The sequence below is a fragment of the Schistocerca cancellata genome, chromosome 7, assembly GCF_023864275.1.
Source record: "Schistocerca cancellata isolate TAMUIC-IGC-003103 chromosome 7, iqSchCanc2.1, whole genome shotgun sequence".
Taxonomy (NCBI): Eukaryota; Metazoa; Arthropoda; class Insecta; order Orthoptera; family Acrididae; genus Schistocerca; species Schistocerca cancellata.
In genome coordinates this window covers 317244155-317259170 of record NC_064632.1, presented here as the reverse complement: position 1 = coordinate 317259170, position 15016 = coordinate 317244155, and positions in this window count along the sequence as shown.

Here is a 15016-nt window from a genome sequence, read left to right as displayed (position 1 = left end):
CGACACAATTCAAGAGATATGACGTCGTAAACATTTAGGTGCGTGATAAACTAGCTATTGCTTAAAATGGAGAGGAAATTAGCCAGTTTGTATTAATCCAGTGTTTGATAATGAGAGCACTTAGCGACTTCCAGCAAACTTCAAACAAAATTTCAAACCCGTCATAAGCTTTCTTTCCGCTTGCACGGAGGCTAATATTTAACGCATTCTACGTTTACATCTACATCATACTCCCTAAGCCGCGTAACGGAGTGTGGCGAAGGGTATTTCTGGTACCGTTAACTGATCCCTCATTCCCTGTTCCACTCACGAATGGCACTTGGTAAGAATGATTGTCGGTAAGGCTATTCATCAGTTCCAGTATCTCGAATTTTCTCATCGTGATCATTTTGCTAGACGTATGAGGGAGGAAGTAATATACAGGGTGATTCAAAAAGAATACCACAACTTTAGGAATTTAAAACTCTGCAACGACAAAAGGCAGAGCTAAGCACTATCTGTCGGCGATTTAAGGGAGCTATAAAGTTTCATTTAGTTGTACATTCGTTCACTTGAGGCGCTGTTGACTAGGCGTCAGCGTCAGTTGATGCTAAGATGGCGACCGCTCCACAGAAAGCTTTTTGTGTTATTGAGTACGGCAGAAGTGAATCGACGACAGTTGTTCAGCGTTTTTTTTTATGTGTGTGTAGTGTGGACTGAAGAGATCATCCTTGATGACTTATTCTTCTAGGATGGGATGTAAGGATAAAAGGAAACCACTTTATTTATTACGCATTCAGTTAGGCTTGGGCACGCAATGGGTCCTTTACCCTGCTGTCTTTGGTGATGTCTATCTCCTGTAGAGGGTGAAATGTGTCAAGGCTGTTATGTGTGACTGCTTCCTCGTGTTATGACAGATTGCCTATAGGGGGTGAAACGTTATTGACTTCGGTACGCGATACTTGTGCCATCTTGCAGGGTTTACCGTTCCTACCGATTGTAATTCTAGAACTTCGTCCATAAGGGCATCGATCTTGTCAAAAACTCGTAGAGCCTTGTCATGGACCTTCTCTTGTATAGTGGTCTCGTGGAGTGCGGTGCGGATGTCGACGTTTCTTGTCCACCATGGAGCTCCTGTGATCCATCGATAGCAAATGTTTTGCAGCGCTTGGAGTTTGTTGTAGTTGGAGACGCACGTAGTTCCCCACGAGGTGGAGCCATACAACATTGTGGGTTCCACCGTTGCCTTATACAATTGGAGTTTAGTCTTAGGGTTGAGATCCTTACTCTTCAGGAACGGAATCAACGACCTGGCCATCTTCTGGGCTGCCGTCTTCTTGTCGTCGATATGTTGCGTAAAGAGTAATTTTTTGTCGAGGTAGACACCGATATACTTCACTCCCGGTGACCATGGGATAAATTGGTCAGCTATTTGGAGTCTGTCGTTCAGAACTGGTTTCCTCCGTGTGAACAGAACTGCTGCCGTCTTCGTCGGGTTGATCGTCATCTTATTTTGCAGCGCCCAGCGTTCCATTACAGCAAGTTGCCGTTGCATCCTAGCGATTAGCTGGTCCAAGTGTCGTCCAGTTGTCAGAAAGGCCGTATCGTCCGCATAAAAACTCGCCGTAACAAGGGGGACTGTTGGGATGTCATTTATATATAAGTTGAAAAGTAGAGGCGAAATGACAGAGCCCTGCGGGATTCCTGCGGTGATCAGTTTCATTTCGGAGTTTTTATCGTCGACTCGGACATACAGTTTCCTGTCCTGCAGAAAGCTATCTATGAGTCTAATGTAACAATCCGCAATGTGCGATGCAGTTTGACGATAAGGTTGGGCCGCCACACCCTATCGTAAGCTTTTTCGATGTCAAGAAAGACACCAATCCTGAAGTGCTGCTTGTTGTATCCTTCTTGTATCCGTTCGGTGATCCGTAGAAGTTGAAGTTCGGCAGATAACTTGTCCTTGAAACCGAATTGTTCGGGTCGTATAACATCATGCGCTGTAAGCGTGTCATGGAGCCTCTGCAACAGCACTCTCTCGAGCACCTTGCCAAGGGTCGGCAAGAGGCTAATTGGCCGGTAACTGTTGGGTTCTGCTGGGTCTTTACTCGGCTTGGGTATTGGAACTACTCGAGCCCTCTTCCATGCCGTAGGAAAATATCCCTGCAGAAGGCAGCTGTTGAGAATTCGGGTAAGGAGCACAGTTGGCTTCCTGGGCAACTGTTTCAAATCGGTGTTGCTTATGGAGTCGTTGCCCGAGTCTTCCGGATAATTTTACGGATCTCTGCTGGTGTGGTGAGTTGTGGGCGGCTCTGCACAGGCGCAGCACGAAGAGCAGTCCATGATGCTGTAACGACGGCTTCCTGTTCTTGCAGGCGGACGTCGTTCACGGGGGTCGCTGGTGTAGACATCTACTCTTGGTAAGTCGTAGCATACAGCTCTGCCTGGGCGAGTTCATCATAGAGGAGGCCATCTGGTCCTCTGATGGCTCGTTTAGGTGGCCGCTGGTGTCGTATGTTCTTGACTACCTGCCATTCGTTCTCGGTTCGAAGTAAGAATTCATCCATCTTATGTTCCCAGACCTGCTGTCGCCACTCGGCCACTCTCCTGTGCAGTTCTCGTGTTAAGACGTGTGTTTCTCGTCGATCGATCGGGTTTCTATAGCGGAGCCAACGTCGCCTGCTCCTGTTTCTCTGTGTCTTCAGAACTCGTCGAAAGCTACTACAGGGTAGACCGTGTGAGTAGTTACCCTCCGTTTGGCTACCTTTATCTTCTGCGTCAAAGTTTGTACCGCGATGTCGATGGCTTCCGGTGTTGAAACGTCCTGCGTCGGGCAGATATTGTTGTCAAGATATGTCCGAAATTGACCCTAGTTCAGAGTTTGTGAGGTTGGGGGCGGAAGGTTGGCCGTTGCGTTTTCCACTATACTGATAACAGGTCGGTGGTCAGACGAAAGATCGTCGACGGTGCAGAGCTGGAGGTTCGTCTCAATATTTTTGATGACAGCAATATCTAGGACGTCTGCTTCTTGCCGATCGACGTAAGGAATCCGTGTGGGCTCTCGTGGGCCATGGACTGTGATGCCTTCTTCTTCCATGGCAATCAAAGTTCGTCCACGAGGGTTCGTACGCCGGGAATTCCACGCGACGTGCTTGCTATTATGGTCACCTCCTAGGAAGATTTTGTCAAAATTGGTGAAGATACTCCGTAGGTCGTCTGGCTCCAAGTTTTTTCCGGGGCTGTTGTACGCCGCAATGAAAGTGATGTTGCTTGCCGCCGATCGAACCGTTACTGCTGTTGCCTCCAGATGTTGGAGGTGTGGTAGTGTTTCATGATGGTGCCGCAGTTCCCTTTTAAGCAGAACTGCGGTCCCTCCACCTCGTTGGCCTTGTCTGTCCGTTCTATAGACGTACATGTTACGAAATCGGAGCTCAGTTGTTGGATGTTCAGCGTGCATTTCGAACGAAGTATGGTGTTAAACCTCCTGATAGGTGGTGTATTAAACGTTGGTGTAAACAGTTTACAGAGAATGGGTGTTTGTGCAAAGGGAAAAGTTCTGGACGGCCGAGAACGAGTGATGAAAATGTAGCACGCATCCAGCAAGCATTTGTTCGCAGTCCAGGAAAATCGACTCGCAGAGCTAGCAAAGAGCTGCAAATTCCACAATCAACTGTATGGAGAGTCCTACGAAAAAGGTTAGTTATGAAACCTTATCGTCTGAAATTGGTTCAAGCCCTGTCTGCAGCTGATAAGATTAAAAGAATCGATTTCTGTGATTTTATCCTTGCTCAAATGGAAACAGATGAATCTTTCGTTTCAAAGATTGTGTTTAGTGATGAAGCAACTTTTCACACTAACGGGAAAGTCAACCGTCACAATGTCTGTATATGGGGCACTGAGAATCCGCGGGAAACAACTCAGTATGAACGTGACTCGCCTAAGGTGAACGTTTTCTGTGCCATTTCAGCCAATAAAGTTTTTGGTCCCTTTTTCTTCGAAGGTGCTACTGTAACTGGACTACAGTATCTGGAGATGTTAGAGAATTGGCTGTTCCCTCAGCTCGAACAAGAAGCACAACAATTCATATTTCAACAGGATGGAGCGCCACCACATTGGCACTTATCTGTCCGTAACTACCTGAACGTCAACTACCCGAGGCGATGGATCGGCCGCCAGGCAGCCCGTGACAGAGCACTTCATCACTGGCCTCCAAGAAGCCCTGATCTTACCCCCTGCGATTTTTTCTTATGGGGGTATGTTAAGGATATGGTGTTTCGGCCACCTCTCCCAGCCACCATTGATGATTTGAAACGAGAAATAACAGCAGCTATCCAAACTGTTACGCCTGATATGCTACAGAGAGTGTGGAACGAGTTGGAGTATCGGGTTGATATTGCTCGAGTGTCTGGAGGGGGGCCATATTGAACATCTCTGAACTTGTTTTTGAGTGAAAAAAACCTTTTTAAATACTCTTTGTAATGATGTATAACAGAAGGTTATATTATGTTTCTTTCATTAAATATACATTTTTAAAGTTGTGGTATTCTTTTTGAATCACCCTGTATTGTCAGATTGTTCCCGCAAACTATTCTCTTGAAATTTCGATAGGGACTTTATCCGTGATGAGCAATGCCTCTCTTATAACGTCTGCCACTGGGGTTTGTTGAACATCTCTGTAACGCTCTCGCGCCGACAAAACGATTCCGTGACGACACGCGCCGCTCTTCATTGGATGTTCTTTATCTCCTCTGTCACCTATACGCGGTAAGGAGCACAGATTGATGAACAAAACCCAATAATTGATCGATCAAGTACTTTATAAGCCACTTACTTCGTTGATGAGTCACATTTTCTTAAGATTTGTCCTATACGTGTCAGTCTGACATCTGCTTTGCCCACTATTTGCTTTATGAGGCAGTTCCACTTAACGTAGGTCTGGATAGTTAGACTACTCCTATATATTTCACGGTACGGACTGTTCCCAGTAATTTGTCGTCAGCAGTGTAGTAGTACAGTAGCGGAATCCTTTACCTTTGTATGCGTAACGTGTTACGTTTATTTACGTTCAGGCTCTACTGCCACAGCCTGCACCACATAGGTACTCTGCAGATCATTCTGGAAATCGACATGGTCTTCCGGCTTTTGCTAGTTTCTTGCAGCAAAGCGCATCATCCACGAACAGTGTTAAAGAACTTCTGACACTTTCTACTAGACCATTTATTGACATTGTAAACAATAACGCTCTCATCACACTTCCTTTGGGTACGCCGGTAATTTTATTCACATCTGTCGATTTTGTTCGGTTAAGACCGATGCATTGGATTCTGTCTGTAATGAAGTCTTGAATACAGTCACAAATCTGTACGACACTCAGTAAGTTCGTTTTTTTTTTCATTAAATGGCAGAGCGGGAGTTGTAGAGTGCCTTCCTGAATTCAAAGAACATGGCGTCAAACTGAACACCGTTGTCTACAGCGCCGAGGATCTGATAGTGGAACGGAGCGAGCTGAATTTCGCAAGATCTCTGTTAGCGGAATCCATGTTGACTTGTATAGAGGATATTTTCGTTGTCCGAAAATGTCTTTTGTTCTTGAGCATAAAACGTGTTTCACAATTGTACAACAGACTGATATCAACGATAACGCCTGTAATTACGTGCAACTGTCCGTCGACCGTTTTTGAAAACGAGTTTTTTCCGGTCGCTGGGTAGCTTTCATTGCTACAGCGATCTACGATAAAAAGCTGCTAGAAAGAGAGCAAGATCTTTCGCATAACATTTGTGCATCCATTCCGGAACCCCGCTGCTGCTACGGTCGCAGATTCGAATCCTGCCTCGGGCATGGATGTGTGTGATGTCCTTAGGTTAGTTATGTTTAAGTAGTTCTAAGTCTAGGGGACTGATGACCTCAGATGTTAAGTCCCATAGTGCTTAGAGTCATTTGAAAGTTTGAACATTTGTAGAATCTTGTAGGTACTTCATCTGGTCCTGATGCGTTGCCACTACTAAACGACTGTAGTTGCTTCTCTGTTCCGCGATCGGTTATGTCATCATCTGCAATTTCGATGTTTCTGTGATGACTGAACGATCTCCAACGTGAAACAATTTCGGAGAACCAAATTCACAACTTCGGCCTTCGCTCTGTTTGCTTCCTTTCCGATACCCGTATGGTCCTTAAGTGAAAGAATTGAGGATTTCGAACCGCTTACTGATTTTACGTAATACAAAAACCTCTTAGGATTTTTACTCTGATCGGGTGATAAAACTTTACTTTGAGAGACAATGAATGCCTCTCTCATACCTCTGCTGCTCAATTTCGCTTAGTTCAGAGTGGGTTGTCGGCTTGGTTTTGACTTCTCTTGAATGTGTGATGAAGCTCTCTTTGAATACGTAACATTTTTGTAACATCGCTTTTAAACCAGACTGGGTCTTTCCCATCCCTGAATACCTTTCTTGAAACATTCTTGTCTAAGGAATATACAGGGTGGTCCATTGATAATGAACGGTCCAAATATCCCACGAAATGAGCGTCAAACGAAAAAACTACAAAGAACGAAACTTGTCTAGCTTGACGGGTGAAACCAGATGGCGCTATGGTTGGCCCGCTAAATGGCACTGCCATAGATCAAACGGATATCAACTGCGTTTTTTTAAAAATAGGAACGACCATTTTTATTACATATTCGTGTATTACGTAAAGAAATATGAATGTTTCAGTTGGACCACTTTTTCGCTTTGTGATAGATGCCGCTGTAATAACCACAAACGTATAAGTACGTGGTATCGCGTAACATTCCGCCAGTTCGAACGGTATTTGCTTCTTGATACATTACCCGTGTTAAAATGGACCGTTTATCAATTCAGGGAAAGGTCGATATCGTGTTGATGTATGGCTATTGCGATCAAAATGCCCAGTAGGCGTGTGCTATGTATGCTTCTCGGTATCCTGGACGACATCATACAATTGTCCGGACCGTTCGCCGGATAGTTACGTTCAACCACGACCTGCAACAAATGATTATGCCCAAGTAGGTGTTTTAGCTGCTGTCGCGGCTAATCTGCACATCAGTAGCAGACAAATTGCACGAGAATCGGGAATCTCAAAAACGTCGGTGTTGAGAATTCTACATCAACATCGATTGCAACTGTACCATATTTATATGCACCAGGAATTCCATGGCGACGACTTTGAACGTCGTGTACAGTTCTGCCACTGAACACAAGAGAAATTACGGGACGATGACAGATTTTTTGCACGCGTTCTATTTAGCGACAAAGCGTCATTCACCAAGAGCGGTAACGTAAACCGGCATAATATGCACTATTGGTCAATGGAAAATCCACGATTGCGGCGACAAGTGGAACATCAGCGAATTTGGCGGGTTAATTTATGGTGCGGCATTATGGGAGGGAGGATATTTGGCCCCCATTTTATCGATGCCAATCTAAATGGTGCATTGTATGCTGATGGTGCAAATGGCTCTGAGCACTATGGGACTTAACATCTATGGTCATCAGTACCCTAGAACTTAGAACTACTTAAACCTAACTAACCTAAGGACAGCACACAACACCCAGCCATCACGAGGCAGAGAAAATCCCTGACCCCGCCGGGAATCGAACCCGGGAACCCGGGCGTGGGAAGAGAACGCTACCGCACGACCACGAGATGCGGGCCATTGTATGCTGATTTCCTACGTAATGTTCAACCGATGTTACTACAAGATGTTCACTGCATGACAGAATGGCGATGTACTTCCAACGGATGGATGTCCGGCACATAGCTCGCGTGCGGTTGAAGCGGTATTGAATAGCATATTTCATGATAGGTGGATTGGTCGTCGAAGCTGACGTCCCCAGATTTCTTTCTGTGGGGAAAGTTGAAGGATATTTGCTATCGTGATCCACTGACAACGCCTGACAACATGCGTCAGTGCATTGTCAAAGCATGTGCGAACATTACGGAAGGTGAACTACTCGCAGTTGAGAGGAATGTCGTTACACGTAATGCTAAATGCATTGAGTTTGACGGACATCATTTGGAGCATTTATTGCATTAATGTGGTATTTACAGGTAATCACGCTGCAGCAGCATACGTTCTCAGATATGATAAGTTCGCAAAGGTACGTGTATGACATTGGAACAACTGAAATAAAATATTCAAACGTACCTACGTTCTGTATTTTAATTTAAAAAATCTACCTGTTACCAACTGTTCGTCTAAAATTGTGAGCCTTAAGTTTGGGACTATTACAGCGCCACCTATCACAAAGCGAAAAAAGTGGTCCAACTAAAATATTCATATTTCTTTTCCTACTACACGAATATGTAATAAAAATGGGGGTTCCTATTTAAAAAAACGCAGTTGATATCCGTTTGACCAATTACAGCGCCATCTAGCGGCAAACCATAGCGCCATCTGGTTTTCCCCTTCAAGCTAGACGAGTTTCGTTCTTTGTAGTTTTTTCGTTTGACGCTCATTTCGTGAGATCTTTGGCCCGGTCACGATCAATGGACCACCCTATATAATTATGCTTTTGAATTTTTCCACGTCAATTTATTGGGAAAAAATCAGGTGTCTGAAGCTGTTTTCTACATAAGAGTCTGATTCTTTAAAGAGGGGGGTTTACTTATTACTTTCTGACTTTCCTACGTAAAGCGATTTAAATCAAATAGAGAACATTAAAGTTTGAACCGTTAGTAGTACATATGTTTCTTTGAAAATCAACATGCTGCCGTTCATATGAAAACTGTCCGTCCCTTGACGTCACCCTGTAGCCACTGAACTGAGTGTAACTGCCTGGCGCTGCCCCGGAGCTGAATGTGTGAACCAGGGCGTGCTGAGGCTGGAGGCCCCATCTGTGTCCAGGATTTGCGGTCGGGCCAGCGAGAACAGAAGCGGCGCCTGCATCAGAAGCGGCGCCTCCAGCAGGCCGATATCGTCCGCCGACCGACGGCGCCTGCAGGCAGTAGCAGCCGGCCGCCTGCAGATAGCAGCACAATCGCCGGAGTGTAGGCTATCGTCGGAGGCCGGTCAATTGCGGGGCGGCCGTACCGAGGACAAAGGCGGCTCAGCTGCAGCCCGGCGCGTCTGCAGAGGAGGGCGCGCGGCCGCCGAGGACGCGCTGTCCATTGGAGTTCTGGAGATAATGCCGCCGCTACACGGGCGTCCTCCAGCTGCGGCCGACGGCGCCAGAGGCCTCACCGCTGGCCTGGAACTGCCGGCTGGTTATCAGCAATGGGCGCTGCGCCGCTCTAACGAGACTCCCGTACGAACTTCTCCTCAGCAGTTTCATTTATATTGACAGTGAGTGTAGGAGGCGACTCGACTGCAACATATTTAAACAAGAAGACGCAACTCTGAAGCGATTTTCAGAAAATCTAGTTTGAAAATTCTAGGCGTGCTCATGTTGTACGCTTCGTAGTGCAGCGGATGATGCTGTAGTATACAGAGAAGTTGCAGCATTAGAAAACTGCAAGCGAAATGCAGGAAGATCTACAGCGGATAGGCACTTGGTGCAGGGAGTGCCAACTGACCCTTAACATAGACAAACGTAATGTATTGGGAATACACAGAAAGTATGATTATATGATAGCGGAACAAACACTGGTAGCTGTTACTTCTTTAAAATATCTGGGAGTATGCGTACGGAACGATTTGAAGTGGAATGATCATATAAAATTAATTGTTGGTAAGGCGGGTGCCAGGTTTAGATTCATTGGGAGAGTCCTTAGAAAATGTAGTCCATCAACAAAGGAGCTGGCTTACAAAACACTCGTTCGACCTATACTTGAGTATTGCTCATTAGTGTGGGATCCGTACCAAGTCGGGTTGACAGAGGAGATAGAGAAGATCCAAAGAAGAGCGGCGCGTTTCCTCACAGGGTTATTTGGTAAGCGTGATAGCGTTACGGAGATGTTTAGCAAACTCAAGCGGCAGACTCTGCAAGAGAGGCGCTCTGCATCGCGGTGTAGCTCGCTGTCCCGGTTTCGAGAGACTGCGTTTCTGGATGAGGTATCGCATATGTTGCTTCCCCCTACTTATACCTCCCGAGGAGATCACCAATATAAAATTAGAGAGATTCGAGCGCGCACGGAGGTTTTCCGGCAGTCGTTCTTCCCGCGAACCATACGCGACTGGAACAGGAAATGGACGTAATGACAGTGGCACGTAAAGTGCCCTCCGCCACACATCGTTGCGTGGCTTGCGGAGTATAAATGTTGATGTAGATGTAGAGGTCACGGAGTGCACTGCAGTCTGTGAAGCCTTTGCTTCATAAGCACGAGGCCTCTGCATCGAATCTCGCTGCTGCTTTTCTTCCTTTCTTTTTTTCATTCCCATTTAATTCGAAAACATATTTATTCTTCCCGTGGAAAAGTCTCAGTATTTAATAATTAATTTACTGTTTTCCTAATCCCTAACATTAAAAAAGGAGAAAAACTTTTTACTCAAGAAGAGATTTGGAAATGAAGAAAGGATAAATAAAAGCTTTCAATCAAATCAGTGTACTCATTTTATTTATACTCTGATAAGCCAAAACATTCTGACCATTGCCCACCGCGACGTCGGATGCCGCCAAGTGGCTTTGCGAGCATGAGATGTGGTAAAAAAAGTATGTAAGTGGAGCAGATACCGACAGGGAATCAGCTAAGAACCTGTGAAAATCTTTTCGGCGAAGTTGCCACGACTGTTCAAAGTAAGATAGGTGGTGATCTGTGGCATCTCTGGCGAAAGAGCGCAATTCTGGTGCGCGTGCAAGTGCTTCGGATCACATCGTTCATCACACACTGTTGAACATGGAGCTCCCATACGTGATCACATGTTGACCCAACTGCAGTGGGAACGGGACCATCGGTGTTCGACCATCGATCAACGGAAACGTGTCGGCTCTTCAGGAGCGTCACATTTTTGCTACACTTGGTCGATGGTCGCCTCCACAAGCGCCATCACCAGGGAGAACGGCGGCGAGAAATGTGCTGTGCGCCACGGACACAGGCTAGTGGGTGCAGTATTGTGGTATGGGAGACATTCTCCTGCGCTTGCATGGGACCTGTGGTAGTAATCAAAGACTCGCTGAGAGGTGTGAACCACGGGCATCCCTTCATGACTGATGTCTTTCCCGACGGAAATGTCATCTTTCAGCAGTATAATTGTCCATGTCTCAGCGCCAGAACCTTGCTACAGTGATTTGAGGAGCATTATAGAGAACTCACGTTGATGTCTCGGCGGCTAAATTCACCTAATGTAAATCTTGTTGTTTGTTGTTGTTGTCTTCAGTCCTGAGACTGGTTTGATGCAGCTCGCCATGCTACTCTATCCTGTGCAAGCTTCTTCATCTCCCAGCACCTACTGCAACCTATATCCTTCTGAATCTGCTTAGTGTATTCATCTCTTGGTCTCCCCCTGCGATTTTTACCCTCCACGCTGCCTTCCAATACTAAATTGGTGATCCCTTGATGCCTCAGAACATGTCCTACCAACCGATCCCTTCTTCTGGTCAAGTTGTGCCACAAACTTCTCTTCTCCCCAATCCTATTCAATACTTCCTCATTAGTTATGTGATCTACCCATCTAATCCTCAGCATTCTTCTGTAGCACCACATTTCAAAAGCTTCTATTCTCTTCTTGTCCAAACTATTTACCGTCCATGTTTCATTTCCATACATGGCTACACTCCATACAAATACTTTCAGAAATGACTTCCTGACACTTAAATCTATACTCGATGTTAACAAATTTCTCTTCTTCAGAAAGGCTTTCCTTGCCATTGCCAGTCTACATTTTATATCCTCTCTACTTCGACCATCATCAGTTATTTTGCTCCCCAAATAGCAAAACTCCTTTACTACTTTAAGTGTCTCATTTCCTAATCTAATACCCTCAGCATCACCCGACTTAATTCGACTACATTCCATTATCCTCGTTTTGCTTTTGTTGATGTTCATCTTATATCCTCCCTTCAAGAAACCATCCATTCCGTTCAACTGCTCTTCCAAGTCCTTTGCTGTCTCTGACAGAATTACAATGTCATCGGCGAACCTCAAAGTTTTTATTTCTTCTCCATGGATTTTAATACCTACTCCAAATTTTTCTTTTGTTTCCTTTACTGCTTGCTCAATATACAGATTGAATAACATTGGGAAGAGGCTACAACCCTGTCTCACTCCCTTCCCAACCGCTGCTTCCCTCTCATGCCCCTCGACTCTTATAACTGCCATCTGGTTTCTGTACAAATTGTAAATAGCCTTTCGCTCCCTGTATTTTACCCCTGCCACCTTTAGAATTTGAAAGAGAGTATTCCAGTCAACATTGTCAAAAGCTTTCTCTAAGTCTACAAATGCTAGAAACGTAGGTTTGCCTTTCCATAATCTTTCTTCTAAGATACGTCGTAAGGTCAGTATTGCCTCACGTGTTCCAGTATTTCTACGGAATCCAAACTGATCTTCCCCGAGGTCGGCTTCTACTAGTTTTTCCATTCGTCTGTAAGGAATTCGTGTTAGTACCTTGCAGCTGTGGCTTATTAAACTGATTGTTCGGTAATTTTCACATCTGTCAACACCTGCTTTCTTTGGGATTGGAATGATTATATTCTTCTTGAAGTCTGAGGGTATTTCGCCTGTTTCATACATCTTGCTCACCAGATGGTAGAGTTTCGTCAGGACTGGCTCTCCCAAAGCCGTCAGTAGTTCTACTGGAATGTTGTCTACTCCGGGGGCCTTGTCTCGACACAGGTCTTTCAGTGCTCTGTCAAACTCTTCACGCAGTATCGTATCTCCCATTTCATCTTCATCTACATCCTTTTCCATTTCCATAATATTGTCCTCAAGTACTCCGCCCTTGTATAGACCCTCTATATACTCCTTCCACCTTTCTGCTTTCCCTTCTTTGCTTAGAACTGGGTTTCCATCTGAGCTCTTGATGTTCATACAAGTGGTTCTCTTATCTCCAAAGGTCTCTTTAATTTTCGTGTAGGCAGTATCTACCTTACCCCTAGTGAGATAAGCCTCTACATCCTTACATTTGTCCTCTAGCCATCCCTGCTTAGCCATTCTGCACTTCCTGTCAATCTCATTTTTGAGACGTTTGTATTCCTTTTTGCCTGCTTCATTTACTGCATTTTTATATTTTCTCCTTTCATCAATTAAATTCAATATTTCTTCTGTTACCCAAGGATTTCTACTAGCCCTCGTCTTTTTACCTACTTGATCCTCTGCTGCCTTCACTACTTCATCCCTCAAAGCTACCCATTCTTCTTCTACTGTATTTCTTTCCCCCATTCCTGTCAATTGTTCCCTTATGCTCTCCCTGAGACTCTCTACAACCTCTCGTTCTTTCAGTTTATCCAGGTCCCATCTCCTTAAATTCCCACCTTTTTGCAGTTTCTTCAGTTTTAATCTACAGGTCATAACCAATAGACTGTGGTCAGAGTCCACATCTGCCCCTGGAAATGTCTTACAATTTAAAACCTGGTTCCTAAATCTCTGTCTTACCATTATATAATCTATCTGATACCTTTTAGTATCTCCAGGGTTCTTCCATGTATACAACCATCTATCATGATTCTTAAACCAAGTGTTAGCTATGATTAAGTTGTGCTCTGTGCAAAATTCTACCAGGCGGCTTCCTCTTTCATTTCTTAGCCCCAATCCATATTCACCTACTACGTTTCCTTCTCTCCCTTTTCCTACACTCGAATTCCAGTCACCCATGACTATTAAATTTTCGTCTCCCTTCACTATCTGAATAATTTCTTTTAATTCATCATACATTTCTTCAATTTCTTCGTCATCTGCAGAACTAGTTGGCATATAAACTTGTACTACTGTAGTAGATGTGGGCTTCGTATCTATCTTGGCCACAATAATGCGTTCACTATGCTGTTTGTAGTAGCTTACCCGCATTCCTATTTTCCTAATCATTATTAAACCTACTCCTGCATTACCCCTATTTGACTTTGTGTTTATAACCCTGTAGTCACCTGACCAGAAGTCTTGTTCCTCCCGCCACCGAACGTCACTAAATCCCACTATATCTAACTTTAACCTATCCATTTCCCTTTTTAAATTTTCTAACCTACCTCCCCGATTAAGGGATCTGACATTCCACGCTCCGATCCGTAGAACGCCAGTTTTCTTTCTCCTGATAACGACATCCTCTTGAGTAGTCCCCGCCCGGAGATCCGAATGGGGGACTATTTTACCTCCGGAATATTTTACCCAAGAAGACGCCATCATCATTTAATCATACAGTAAAGCTGCATGCCCTCGGGAAAAATTACGGCCGTAGTTTCCCCTTGCTTTCAGCCGTTCGCAGTACCAGCACAGCAAGGCCGTTTTGGTTATTGTTACAAGGCCAGATCAGTCAATCATCCAGACTGTTGCCCCTGCAACTACTGAAAAGGCTGCTGCCCCTCTTCAGGAACCACACGTTTGTCTGGCCTCTCAACAGATACCCCTCCGTTGTGGTTGTACCTACGGTACGGCTATCTGTATCGCTGAGGCACGCAAGCCTCCCCACCAACGGCAAGGTCCATGGTTCATGGGGGGGAGGAATGTAAATCTTATAGAACCCGTATGGGTCGGTATTGGGCGTCATCTCCGCATACGCCAATCAGCGGCCCGTTATTTACGCGAATTTCATGATCTATGTTTAGAAATCTAATGCGATATACCTCCAGAAACTTACAACAAACTGTTGGATTCCTTGTGCACAGAATCAGTGACGTATTTCGTTCCAAAGACGGAGAAACAAGCCATTAAGCAGGTGGTCGTAATGTTTTGGTCCATCAGTGAATTACTGTATCTACGTACATTGGTGACAACTATACTGTGCAAGCTATACGGCATTGTATGAATGAGGGTGACACTGATCATAATAACATGGCAAACAATAGTTATCGTGAAATGCAGCAGATGTAATGAATGAGCCGGCCGGAGTGGCCGAGCGGTTAAAGGCGCTACAGTCTGGAACCGCACGACCGCTACGGTCGCAGGTTCGAATCCTGCCTGGGTCATGGATGTGTGTGATGTCCTTAGGTT